We start from the raw sequence: 12964 nt of genomic DNA, 5'->3' as shown, positions 1-12964 counted from the left end.
GTTAAGAATCCCAACTGGCCGGAGGCAAACCAATTGGCTATTTACAAGCGTGGCCGAGGATTTGAACTCGGAGCTTCCGTGAAACAAATCCAGATAGTGGTCAGCCGGCGGGACACGAACCCGGGAGCAGCGGATTATACGAGTCCGACGCGCTGACCACTCAGCCACGCTGCCTCCTAATTAGCACGAGGATGAAAACAAGTACCAGGATGTTCACACTAACAACATACGCATACACAGTGCGAGTTACACCATTGAAGAAACAACATATCGATTGATTGAACTTATGCTTGAGTTTATTTCACTGCAGTTTATTTTTTTATTGCAATTTAATGGCAGAAATTCACAAATGCAGTTATGATACAGTTACTTACCCCCCCAAAAAAGGATGTCATAAGGAGAATCTGCAAAAAAAGAGTCCCAGACCCCATGTAATAGCAGATCACCCAATACATATAGTACGAATGAGATACTGTGTTATAATAAAGAAAAATAACGTCATGATTTACCCATAAGAAATTCCTTCACTTTAAATTTAAAATTCCCAGTACAGTTTGCAGTGCGAATGTCAACAGGCAACATATTCCAAGAATCTACTATTCGATGGAAATAGGAATATTTAAGGGAATTAGTCCTTGCATATTTTTTCTTTAACATCAGATGATCATAATGCCTTAAGGAATAATAATCTATACTAGAGTAAAAATCCACAAAAGGTGAAACATCAATGTCAGCAAACCCTTTGAATGCCTTAAAAAAGAAAGTAACGTCAATTAAAACTCTTCTGTCCTCCAACGGTAACAAATTTAACTCCTCAAGACGAGCTGCATACCTATCCTTAGTTTTCAAAATAAATTTAGTGCCGGCGCGTCTCTGGACTCCCTCAAGCTTGTCAGTGTTCTTACGGGAATATGGGGACCATACCTCAGAGCAGTATTCAAGGTTAGACCTTGAATACTGCTTGTGAAGTGCTTCCTGGCACTTGTGAACCACTTTCCAACGTCGATACAGCTCCGGGAATACGAACAAGCCTTAAACGAGTCACTTTACGAGCAGTTGGTCGTGAGCGACACTTCAATATCGGACTATTGGCGAGCAGCGACTCGAGTCGTTTGAGCCCGCGGTTGAAATAACCAAAAGATCAGCGTTTTAAATGTAAAAGTAATATTTAAGTAAAGTTTCCTAACCAATTAGAGTGGCAGGGGTATCCTAATTTGCTGATCTCTGATCCTTCAAGGATCAGAGATCAGCAAACAAACTACGCGATCAACTTAGTGATCTCAGTCGGAAGATAAATACAGAAGTACATCCTGTCTTCACAAGCCGCAAGATCAAAGATGAGCTCAAAGCTAAGGAACTTAAACCTCCAATTGTCAACCAGCAAAACGTTGTATATCTCTTTAAGTGTGATCTGTGCGATACAGATTATGACGGCTTTACAAGCCGACACCTACATCATGTGGAGGAGCATAAACGGTAATCGGCAACCATGTAAGAGAACATGGAATCGAACCATGTGAAATCGCAAAGAACTTTAGGGCCCTGAGGACATGCTCAAACAAGTTCGATTGTTTGATTTTCCGAATGTTTTTTTTCGAGACCTTAAGCCAAAATTGAACAAACAGAGCGATTCTATTCGCGCGAACCTGTTTGCTTAACAATTCATATTAATTAGTTTTCATCCTTTTCATCGTTTATTTACGCTTAAATTTTGCTCTTTGTTATTAGTTATTAGCTTTATCGTTTATATGTAAATACTTGGCTTTTACCTTCATTCCATTGTTTCAGAAATCGTATATATGCGGAAATTTACGGTTCTGTCCTCGTGTACCGGTTCACAAGAGCCGATACAAAAGACCGAACAATACAGAACAGCTAACCAATGACTCCTAAACAAAGAAAGAACAATGGTAATTCTCTTGTGAACCGGTAAACCAGGACAGAACCAAATTTACTCATGAATTCTAACTTGAAAATGACCGTGGAGCGGTCGAAGCGTTGTTTCATTTTATTTCTCGCTCGTTTTTATCACTAAATGTTTTAGTAAGAACTTATTACTTCGAATTTCATGTTATTTGCATATTTAGTTTACAGTGCGCACTTGACAAAATTCACTCGTGGAAGTTCTCTGCTAGAGGAGAGTCTTTTCTCATGGATAAAGAACATAAATCAAAATTAGAGAGGAGTCCTTGGACAAAGGAAAATAAAAAACAGGCCCAAGCGCGAGAGAAATGGCGCCCTTTTTTCAGGAAAAACAGTCCTGGCACTGCTCTCCACGCTGGCATCCAAATTGCGAACAAAGAAGGCGCCATCAAATCTATCTTTGTCGTACATAGGGCTAAACACGAAGTTTCCTTTCACTGGGTAAGTACCGACCTTGATACCAAAACACAGGCAATCGCCTCGAATCGTATGAAAGCATAAATAAACCCTCCCGAGGGAACTCATTTCAGCGATAAGGGTATTCCTTAAGCTGTCTGTCGATTCGCTGTTTTGCTCTTCAGCAGTTTCTCCAGCTTTAACTTTTTGCCGCGGGTTTTTCCTCAGCTAACTTTGCCATTACTTAACTTTCAACGCAGCGAGATAAAAAAAACGTGACTGTTATGCGATACTTTTCCCGGGAAAATCTTGATCCACTGTCCTTGACGCTAGGAGGTCCCGTCTTCCCGTTGGTTCGTGGTTTTAGGAGGCGAGATAATCTCCTGATACGGCGCTAATTGTTTACAAACCTTTAGGAGCTGAAATTTCGCATTTGATTTTGGGAGGAATACATCCACTTTGAGTGAATTTATAGGGTATGTAGATTTGACCAATTTTCGTGAAATTTCGCCAAAACATTCCACGGCTAATGACGAACGAAAGTGTGTCAGGGAATTTTGATATTTGAAATATTTTTCACGTGGTGTCCATTTACGCAACACGTTTCGCATATTTTACGCTGCTCCAACTTTAGATGCGGATATCTAGACAAGCAATCAGAATATCGGAAAAACCTGACACAGTTTTGTTGATTAATGCCTTGTGAACAAGACTGACAGCCATTTTACTTGTGCTGCGGTATCTGATACCCGATAAATTCAATAGACCCCTTCAATCCTCGGTCGTTTCACGCCTTATCGGAAAATTAACTTTGTTTTCATTTTTCAGCAATCGGTCCTCTCTTTTCGATTTCTTTCGGGTTATGCCCCCAGCGTCTACAATTTTGTGTATCTTCTTTCAACAAAATGAACAATGTTTGATACCCAGGTGGGTGCAACCCGTTCATCCTTGAAAATGTTTGTTTCTTAGGTTCAAATAGTCATATCAGTGACATTATGGCTTACATTTTAAACTGAAAATAATGCAATCATCGACAAGTTATCCTTTTGCTAAAACTCATTGCAAAGTCTGTTCGCGAAGCACTCAAGCGTTCGTAATATCTGACTCCATTTTAGACTAATAAAAACTGTTCGTAAACTTATCTTTATAGTTAACCGTGACGAGGTGAAAGTCGTAAGGGTACATGTTAAAAGGTAAAGCCCATAAAAGCTTTTGTTTAACTCACCTTCCCCTTCCAGAAAGCAGACCTAATCCTTTTCCTAGTGCTCTCGCTCTGATAATGAGAAAGTTGAGTGCCTACTGTGTCGATAAACAGCCTTTAAGTAATAAAGCTTATGAATTATTTCAAGTATTCTAACAAAGCCTCATAAATTGGGAAGCGTCTTTCAATCCAAACAAGTGGTAAAACCATAGCTGCTAATTACCTACTTAAAACAGTGTCCAAAACAGGTAAACAAACTGGAAAAACAATGTTAAATTCATTACCTTTGAAATTCGTCTTTCTTTGTTTTTAATGTTTTTTTTTTGTTTGTTTGTTTTTTTGCATCCTTCCAACCGATGAAAGATCAAGGTAATACTCAACCATAGTGACCAAGAGGTCTTTTTAAACACCAAAAGTAAAAAGTTAGATCCTAACAACTGACAAAAAAAAAACACACGAAAAAACAAGCCCTCATTTCACAGAGCATGGTTCTGATCTTTAACAATCGATAAAATTGAACGCTACCTTAATTGAAATGTAGATTAATATATGTGCAAAAACCAGTTACCATATGGAAACAACTAATGAATTTATGTTTTGGCTTTTCGTTTTAAAATAGTGGCCAACCTTTTGTCTCAGTCACAACATTTTCTGTTTTTGAGTGAATTTTTAGTATTTTTTCACAAGATTTTCAAATAATTTTCCTTTCAGACGTTTAGATGAAAGAGCAGTATTTTCCTCTCATTGATTTCAAGTGATGTTCAGATAGCATTTTCATTTCGTGTGATACTACAGTTGAACGAAATTGGTTCTAATCGCACCTCTTTTCCATTTCTTAATAACAAAAGAGCAAAGCTTTTGTTAATTTTCAAAAGCCACTTGTCGAATTCCGACAAGAAAACAGTTGATCACTGTTTTTTGATAAAATTTCCAGTTATTAATAACAAAAGACAAAGCTTTTGTTAATTTTCAAAAGCCACCTGTCGAATTCCGACAAGAAAACAACTGATCACTGTTTTGATAAAATAATGCTCAGTCAGAGACTGCATTTGCATCGAAACAACTTTCCTCTTAAAAAAGGTCAGAAAGAAAAGGTTAGAAAGAAAAGTCGTTAAAATTTTAATCCTCGATAAGTTCGTTTTTCTAGCTAATATGGTTATATGAACTAGGTTGAAATTGTAAATTGGCCACCGTAAAGAGTTAAAAAGCTGACGTTTCGAGCGTTAGCCCTTCTTCAGAGCGAATGGAGGAATTGTAGGTCGTGTGTTGGTTTCTATGCAGCAAGTGGAGCTACGTTATTGGTGGGAACATGGTGACGAGAAAAAAAAAATAAATAAGTAGAATGAAAAGTGTTCGTTGATAACTGTGTGATCAAGAGTGCCGATTTGAAAGGTAAGCTTTTGTTGAAAAATTTTGCGGCTTTCTGAGCTACCTAAAAGTAAGGAAAGGCCGCAGATTGCCGTATGCTGCTTAGAATGATTAGGTATATTAAAGTGTCTAGCGACTGGTTTTGATGTGTCCTTGTCATTTCCTTTCTATGTCGCGAAGGTGTTCTCAGAATCGATCACTTAGCTGTCTTCCTGTTTCGCTGATGTATATCTTTTTGCAATAAGTGCGATTGATCTGATAATTTTTGAACGTAGCGACTTTTGAAGGGTAGAGCGTGCGACGATGACTAGTTTTTAATTCCTGTCTACTTTTTCACTTTTAGAGTATGTATTCATACTATTCTGAAATTACACAGGGCGCCTAACTACAAGCTAATTGGCCCCATTCTGACAAAGCTGGAAACTCTTTACGAAAGTCAATTTACAATGACATTTAGGTTGATGAAGCAAATTATATTTAATCGTTAAAATACTCCCTCTTCAAAGAAAAAAAATATTCTTTGAGGTTTCAAGATGCGCCTGTTAAACCCACGAAGATGTTCCTGCAAGAAAAACTTGTTTTGAAAAAATCGCGCGCAATCCTGAAATGATTGTGAGATGCTTATCGTCTTGTGCTATCTTCCGTATTGTTATGGCAAAAACTGATGTACCATGGTTTCCCTAGTCGACCCCATCGCCTGAAGGAGACTTGCAGTAAGCAGTCGAAACGTCGCGTTCTACATCCAGTGACTTTGTCGTGAGACAACAGAACAAATTTATATCATCAGTTGTACTGTTTTAAAAACTCATTTTCGCCTTTGTCTCCTGATTTCGGCTTCGTACCCTTCATTAAGTGGTAAGCGCGTTGTAAAAACTGTCAAAACTGAATTCTAGAAATGTTTTAGAATGAAATACTGCTAAATGCAAGTTTTTCGAGGTTTTCGCAGAGCGCGTTTGTTATCACTTTCAGTTGTTCCTTTTGTCTTTTACCTCTCACATGACATCTAACGAAGGTCTGATTTTTTTTCATTGCTTTAAGAAAATGTGAACAGAGTTATGAACCGAATATTATTAATCGGTGCTCAAAGCGTACTTTTTTTAATTTTGTCTAGTTTTCTCAAAGCGCCTCAACGTTACATTGTTACCATAGGATTTCAATTGAGTTGTCTGCTAGAAGGCGATTTATAGCGACTGCCCAGCGTTTTATGCGCAGTAAATAAAATAAGACAATTTTCGTGGCGCGAAATTTGATTGCCCTAAAATGATCCTGGATTCCATTGAGTTTTGGTTTACTTCGCTCTTTGATTGGCTTCTAAAAAACATGCGACACCATCTCAACCAATCAAATTTGAAAACTGAAACCAATCCCAACGCGGTCACTCCTGTTTTACCGCGCTTCAAGAAGGTTGCCTGTTTTTACTTATCATTGGTTGATGACAATGATAATCTTTGCCTCAATTGGTCGTAGTGATTACTTTTTGATTACAACTGAGAACTTCTCCATCACCTGTTAGCTGGAGAATTAATTATAGGAAGTAGCGTGTGAATCTGTTATGAGAGTGCCAGAGGAAAAGAACGGGGAGCTTGTATTGAGTCACACAGACAAAGTTAACTTGACAATTTTTTTTCTTTTTTAATTTTTATATAAAAAAGCTCCCTGGAATTCACTAAGTAGAGGCAATGTCCAAATAGGGCTCACCACCATGGGGTACTTGCGAACAGCAGAATACCTGGACAGATTGTCTTTGCAAACGGTAGTTAATGATAAGAAATATATAAAAAAAGCAAAGCCTCTGAATACATTGGTGTTTTTTATTGATGAGTAATTTTGGCTGTGGCTATGAGACCAAAGCATTGTTGTCCTGTATCCTTTGGAAACTCAATAAAACCTTACCAAAAAGAACTTTTTATTTTCCCAAGGCTAAAGGCCTGAAAAATAATATCGCTCCAAGCACTTTTTCTGAGGAAATGTCCCATGATCTACTCAGGCGACCCCCATGCTGTACAATAAAAAGTTCTATACTAGTTTCATCTGGACGATATTTTATGTAGGTATTTATGTTTCGATTACTCCGGCATTTACACGTTTGTACTTAGCAAGGGCATTCCACCCACACCTTCACCCCCTATCCGGTCAACTTTCTTCGCCTCCTTGTTCATTAGCATTTTACACCACTGTATCACACGTTACCATCTTATGCATAGTTGGGGTATTGAATATTAACCCTCACCATTGTGGTTAATCAAAATATTGTTAGTTTTTGTACAGTTTTTCTCTGACTGATTTGATCAGCATGCGAATCTGTGAAAGTAAGAACATTTCAAAATTTGATTGATGCCATATATTTTTGATTAAGGGAGATTTAATTGTTTTTGTTTGTTTGTTTGTTTTTAGTTAGCTGAGTAGTTTGAGTCAGCGGTCGCCAGTGGGGTTGATTAAAAGATTGTGCGATGTATTGTTTTTCTCTGACTGATTTAATCAGTATGCGAATCAGTGAAAGTTAAAACGGTTCAAAATTGTATTGATGCCACATAGGTTTGATCAGGGGAGCTTTGATTTGTTTTGTTACTGATTGATTTGTTTTGTTACCGATTGATTTGTTTTGTTACCAGTAATTATGTCACCCTTATGACGTCATTCCTTTGAAGGATCATTTTGTTTCTACTTTTTTTGTGAAATAACGACATTCGTATGCGTGGTAAAGATGGGATCAAGCACGTGACGAAGGAGACTTGGAACCACCGTAGATCGTTGCTAAGCTACCGACGTTCCTAAAGTTTACAAAGTCAGTCACATGTGGCGCCACATGAAGAGGCTACTGGAAACGAATCTTAGCCAAAAGCAATTGAAGAGCACTGTTATATCTATAATGCTTATAGAATTTATGTATTAAATTTTAATACTTTTCAATACAAGGCCCAAAAGAAAAACTTCATTACTACCTTACACAAAAACACTCCCTTACCACAAGAAAACAACGACACAACTTTGTGGATTGTGACTGATGGACAGCAGACAAATGAATGAATAGTAAAAAAAGGCTCTTGTATTGAGATAATACGCGCGCCGCCGTGTGAAATTTGTGCACAATGTATTGTATTATAGGAAAATCCAACTGTTTTTTTCTTGCAGTTATTCACCACGACTTGATATTTTGTGAATGTTCTACTTTTCAAGAGAAGAGCGAAAAACGAGATAAACCTACCGATAATTGTTTTTTGTCAAAGCGGATGAATAAAGAGATATTTAGGGAAAATCTTTAAACATTATTTAAATGAAGTTAAATTATATTCCATTAGTTCATTCTGTAGGGTCAATTGAAAACCAAATTTTCTCGGCTTCATGAGTTACTAGCAATTAGAACATAGCTAGCAGAGCCGCGCAATCCAATTCATTATACGTAAGCGTGCTCAAAATCCCGATAGTGCACGCTGATAGCGTGAGGAAATCGCTTCGGCAGAAAATTTTTTTCTTCGCGCGAGCGGCCATTGTTAGCGCGGGGAAAAATAATATATTTTGCGACAATAATGTATACAAACAGAGACTCGGCCCACCAGTCCCAAAACGAAGACAATTTTCCGACCTTTTCCCTTGGGGTAGAGTTCTTAAATGTGGCATAAAAAAGAAAAACTAGCAAAAAATAGCGATAAAAACTGACGTTTCGGTGTCATCATGACGCCATTGTCAAGGAGAAATAAAAAAAAAGTTTGTGGCAAGGTGTAACACTAAATTAGCATAAATATGTTTCGCGCTAATTAAACAAATTTTATTTCTCCTTGACAATGGCGTCATGATGACACCGAAACGTCGGTTTTTATCGTTGGTTTTTGCTAGTCTTTGCATTTCTAAATCTTTATTGATAAAAAAGAAAAACAACGGAAAAGGAGACTCAGCATGAGCGCCGTCACGATTCGCTTCACTGTTCGAGGGCGAAATGCAACAAATTTTGACAGAATGACACTCTGATAAAACCAAACAAATGACAAACTGGTCTGTTTCAATCCTCAAAGGTAAGCTCAAATTTTCCCGTTTTAAAATTGTTAAATAAATGTTTACAGTTGTTCTCGGGACTAGTAAAACTCACGGAAAAATTGTTTGCAAAAGGATTAACACATTTAATTACATCAAATTACAGATGTAGCAATAACAGTCTTTCTGTCTGGTTTTCCTTCACGAAAATAACTTTTAAATGGTTTCTTTATAAACTCAAAGAAAACTTGTTTTTATTTTAGCTTGGTGTAACGAGAGACAAAATACAAACTTCAATGGAAAACATGACGGTAGGACAACTGGACACAAACTGGCGCAGGTTCTATGCCGAAGCGAGGAACAAGTCCGGGGAATCCTACAGCAAATCCTCTCTCCTTGGTTTCAGGCACTCTTTTGAGAGATACCTGAATGCACCACCCCTAAGCAGAGGGCTCAAACTGAGTTCAGATCCTCAATTTCAACGATCAAATGAAATGTTAAACGCTCAGATAGTCCGTTTGAAGCGCCAGGGCAAGGAAAATGTCGCCCACAAGCCAGCCATAGAGAGCGAAGACTTGATGAAGTTGAGAGCCTCGCCAGCCATTGAAATGAGTAATCCACTCGCCCTCCTCCGCAATGTATGGTTTCACGTTATTTTATTCTTTTGACGGAAAGGAAGAGAAGGTCAGAGGCAGCTGAAGAAAACGAGCTTCAAGTTTGAAGTTGATGCGTTGGGAAGAAGATTTGTCACAATGTCGCATGATGAAGCGACAAAAATCATCCCGGAGGAGTCACTGATGTATCCAGCAACGAGAAATTGGCAAGAATGTATGAAACACCTGAAGAAAACCACGGATACAAAGCTTTGAAGGTTTACATGGCCAAACTCAATCCTCGGTGCTATGCTTCCTTTCAGTATCCGAGAAAGAATTCTAAGTGGAATTCTGACGATAAAGTTTGGTTCGACGCCCGACCAATTGGTGGCAACAAACTCGACGGGATCATTAAAAGCATCAGTGAGAAAGCAAAACTCTCCAAAATGTACACCAACCACAGCATCAGAGCCATCGCAATCACCTTATGGTCCAATGGTGGTGTAGAGAACCGCCACATAATGGCAATCTGGTCACCGTAGCGAATAGTGTCTTTTATATTACAACACGCAGCCCTCGACATCACAGCTCCGCACCTGCAGCGAAGTCCTTTCGAAAAGCTTGACCTCTGACAGATCCGAATCTCTTGACACTGTCACCGCCATAAACATACAGAAAGAAGTGCAGGTTGTTAAATGCAGTTAACAACTAGAGTTAAATGTTAATGGGACAGCCATTAAGTCATACAATTCTATTAAGTTATTGGGTGTAAACATTGATGATAATTTAATTTTTTCCGACCACATAAGTGACATTTGTAAAAAAAAAGTAGCCAAAGGGTAGGCGTAATTAATAGATTGAGGAAGTTGATCCCAGTTGAGGCTAAATTACAACTTTTTAAGGCTGCTGTCCTGCCGTATTTAACTTATTGTAGCACTATATGGAATTGTTGTAAAGCTAGTGATTCTAGAAAATTAGAGAGGGTACAGGAACGGGGCCTTAGGGCTGTTTGCTGTGATAGCATATCATCATATATCGATCCACTTAAAAGGGCTAAATTGACAACCTTATATAATAGAAGATTACATGATATAGCCGTGTTAATGTATAAAGTTAAAAACGATCTGTGCCCAAATAATATTAAGAACTCGTTTGACATTAATAATAATAGATATAATTTAAGAAACAATGATTTCATTATTCCCAGAGTAAGCACAACACGTTATGGTAAGAACTCTCTTAGGTACTTAGGTCCAGTAATCTGGTCTAAGTTAGATGGAAAAACAAGAACTCTAAGAACGCTACAAGAATTTAAAAGTGCTTTACCTACATTAGATATACAAAGTTTAATCTCCTCGGACAATTGCAAGAACTGTATTGTATGTAAATCTTAATATTTTATATTATCAGCATTGTATTTCTAATCTTTTAGGTAATTTTAAATACACAGGGTAGTTTAGTACATATATACAGGGTCAACTATACGGGGCAGGATTGCATATTTTATGCGTTTTATATATAGTAAATTGGTTTAGTTTAAGTGTCCTTATTTATTGGGAAACTGCTATTGATTTGACACATTAATAAAGTTTATTATTATCATTATTATTATTATTATTAAAACGGCCTCGTTGTGTCCACTGCAACTGAGAAAACCACAAGGGGCTTCGGATCTTTCTTTAACAACTGCACCGTTCAGAATGTCCACATCACTCTGATCTTGGACCAAATTTTAGCCATACTTGTTGACATTTACTGTTATACTGTTCTCAGTGTTCACTCAGACCGTTTTGCAATGGTCTATTTTCGGTAATCGATATACTTTTTGAAGCATTTTGATTTATGTTAACTATTAGTTAACATAAGAGTTCGTTTTCTCAGAAGAGTTCGTTTTCTCAGAGAAACAGAAAATGTGGCGTGTTGCAAATTAACCAATTAAACCGCAGAGTTTCTTCTCTGTCGTTAGAAGAATTTTATATTTAATCAGGAAATAATTGTTAAATAAAAGTTCCATTCTTGAGCTTGATTTGTTTTTTAAAAATAAAGAATTAAGTATTTAAACTGCAGTAAAATAAAGCTCGAGCCCTTAAACAGAAAACTTGAAATAAAAACTATTTCCTATTTTGCTTAATATTTCGCTTACCGCGAACAGTCAATTCTGATATCGTTGTCCGTTGTTCGTGTCACATTTGATGCAAAATTCCACCGGCTATGTTCTCAAGAAGCTTAGGGTTGCTATCGCCTCGGGCAACTCTTACGCTTCTTTCGAGCTCTCCAAACTTCCCGCGTGCTCCATAACTCGATAGAGCACGCTAAAGCATTGAAAAAAATTGTTAAATTGTATGAATATGAGGCTACGCTGGCTTTGTCAGCTCTGCTCTAATAAGTTAAAATAGACTTATAGGTTCGGAAAAAGTTTGAAAATGATTGATGATAAATGGACTCTTCCCGCGGATAAAGTCAATTCTGTGCTCATCTGGTTTCAGCTGGTCTGTGCTTTTTTTAATTAAAAGCGAAACTTGTTACGTTTGAAAACCTTTGCTCTTTTGTTTCAAAAGCCGCGATAATTGGTTGTCCAACACTTTATACGTATTTGTTTTGACCGTATGCCAAAATAATGCTTGTACTTTAAGCTTCCTGTGCGCTTCTCACACCTTAAGTTCGGGGGAAAATTACTCCATCGTTGAAGAAGAAACTCAACTTTGAAAGGTAAATGCACACTTCCATATTATTTTTTTATTATTATAATTGCACGGTGCGAGTATTGATGCGGCCTGTTTTCGCTGGTAAAATTTTCTTTGAATTTTAATTTTTTTTAAATACAAAAAAAAATTAAAGACTTTAAGGACGCTTTCCCGTTTCACAGTGATAATGTTTAGAAAGTTTTGGTCTTCACACTCACTAGCGAGTTCACCATGTTAGTAGATGAAAAACGATGAGTTCAAACCTGAGAGGTTTAAACGCGTGGTGTATACCACCTATTTTAAGACACAGTTGCCTGAGACAGCCATTATCTTCACAAGAAACGCGACTAAGAATGAGTTTATTCTTTAGTGCAGAGTTGTGTTAAGAAAATATTCTCAGTTCTCCGGAATAAAGTATGACCGAGCTTCCATTTTATGTTATAGTCGTAAAATGACCTTTTGTAAAGAAAGAACTGGAAGTAAATGTTCTTTGAATTTTTATCATTAAAAGAAAAACTCAGCTTTAAGAACGTCTTTCCCATATCAATGATGACAATTTAAAGAGGCTTGGTCTTTTTACTTTCTTTTTATAATTTTGATAAATTGAAAGCAAAAAGTTTCAGGCTAAGATTTCAAAAGCGTTTTGTCTACCAGTAAGTGTAAAACAATTGTTTGAGCCAGAATCTTCACTGGAAAGATGGCTTAGAATAAATTAATTCTTTTGTAAACAGTTGTAATTGAAACAAAGTTCAGGTCTTTTGCGTCAAGTCCACCGAGGTCCCATTACGTACCACTTTTCAGGAACACAAAATGACCTACTATAGAGATAG

General features: G+C 37.3%; 2 protein-coding genes and 1 pseudogene across 3 annotated transcripts in view; 2 read left to right on the top strand and 1 right to left on the bottom strand.

Annotated features, from left to right (window-relative positions):
- The window catches only part of LOC148720188 (matrilin-1-like), a 208818-nt gene extending 205220 nt beyond the window's left edge, over positions 1-3598 (bottom strand). The window contains exon 1 of the mRNA XM_088739720.1: positions 3545-3598. The gene's annotated coding sequence lies outside the window, so the exon portion shown is untranslated. The remainder of the gene's footprint in view (positions 1-3544) is intronic.
- Positions 1-12964, top strand: part of LOC111319115 (inactive tyrosine-protein kinase 7) — a 344836-nt gene that overhangs the window by 271091 nt on the left and 60781 nt on the right. The gene's annotated exons all lie outside the window — the stretch shown is intronic.
- On the top strand, positions 9163-10155 carry LOC148720187 (uncharacterized; annotated as a pseudogene).

The sequence above is a fragment of the Stylophora pistillata genome, chromosome 11 (assembly GCF_964205215.1).
Source record: "Stylophora pistillata chromosome 11, jaStyPist1.2, whole genome shotgun sequence".
Taxonomy (NCBI): domain Eukaryota; kingdom Metazoa; phylum Cnidaria; class Anthozoa; order Scleractinia; family Pocilloporidae; genus Stylophora; species Stylophora pistillata.
Note: the sequence above shows the minus strand (reverse complement) of the source record. Positions and strands in the feature narration are given on the sequence as shown.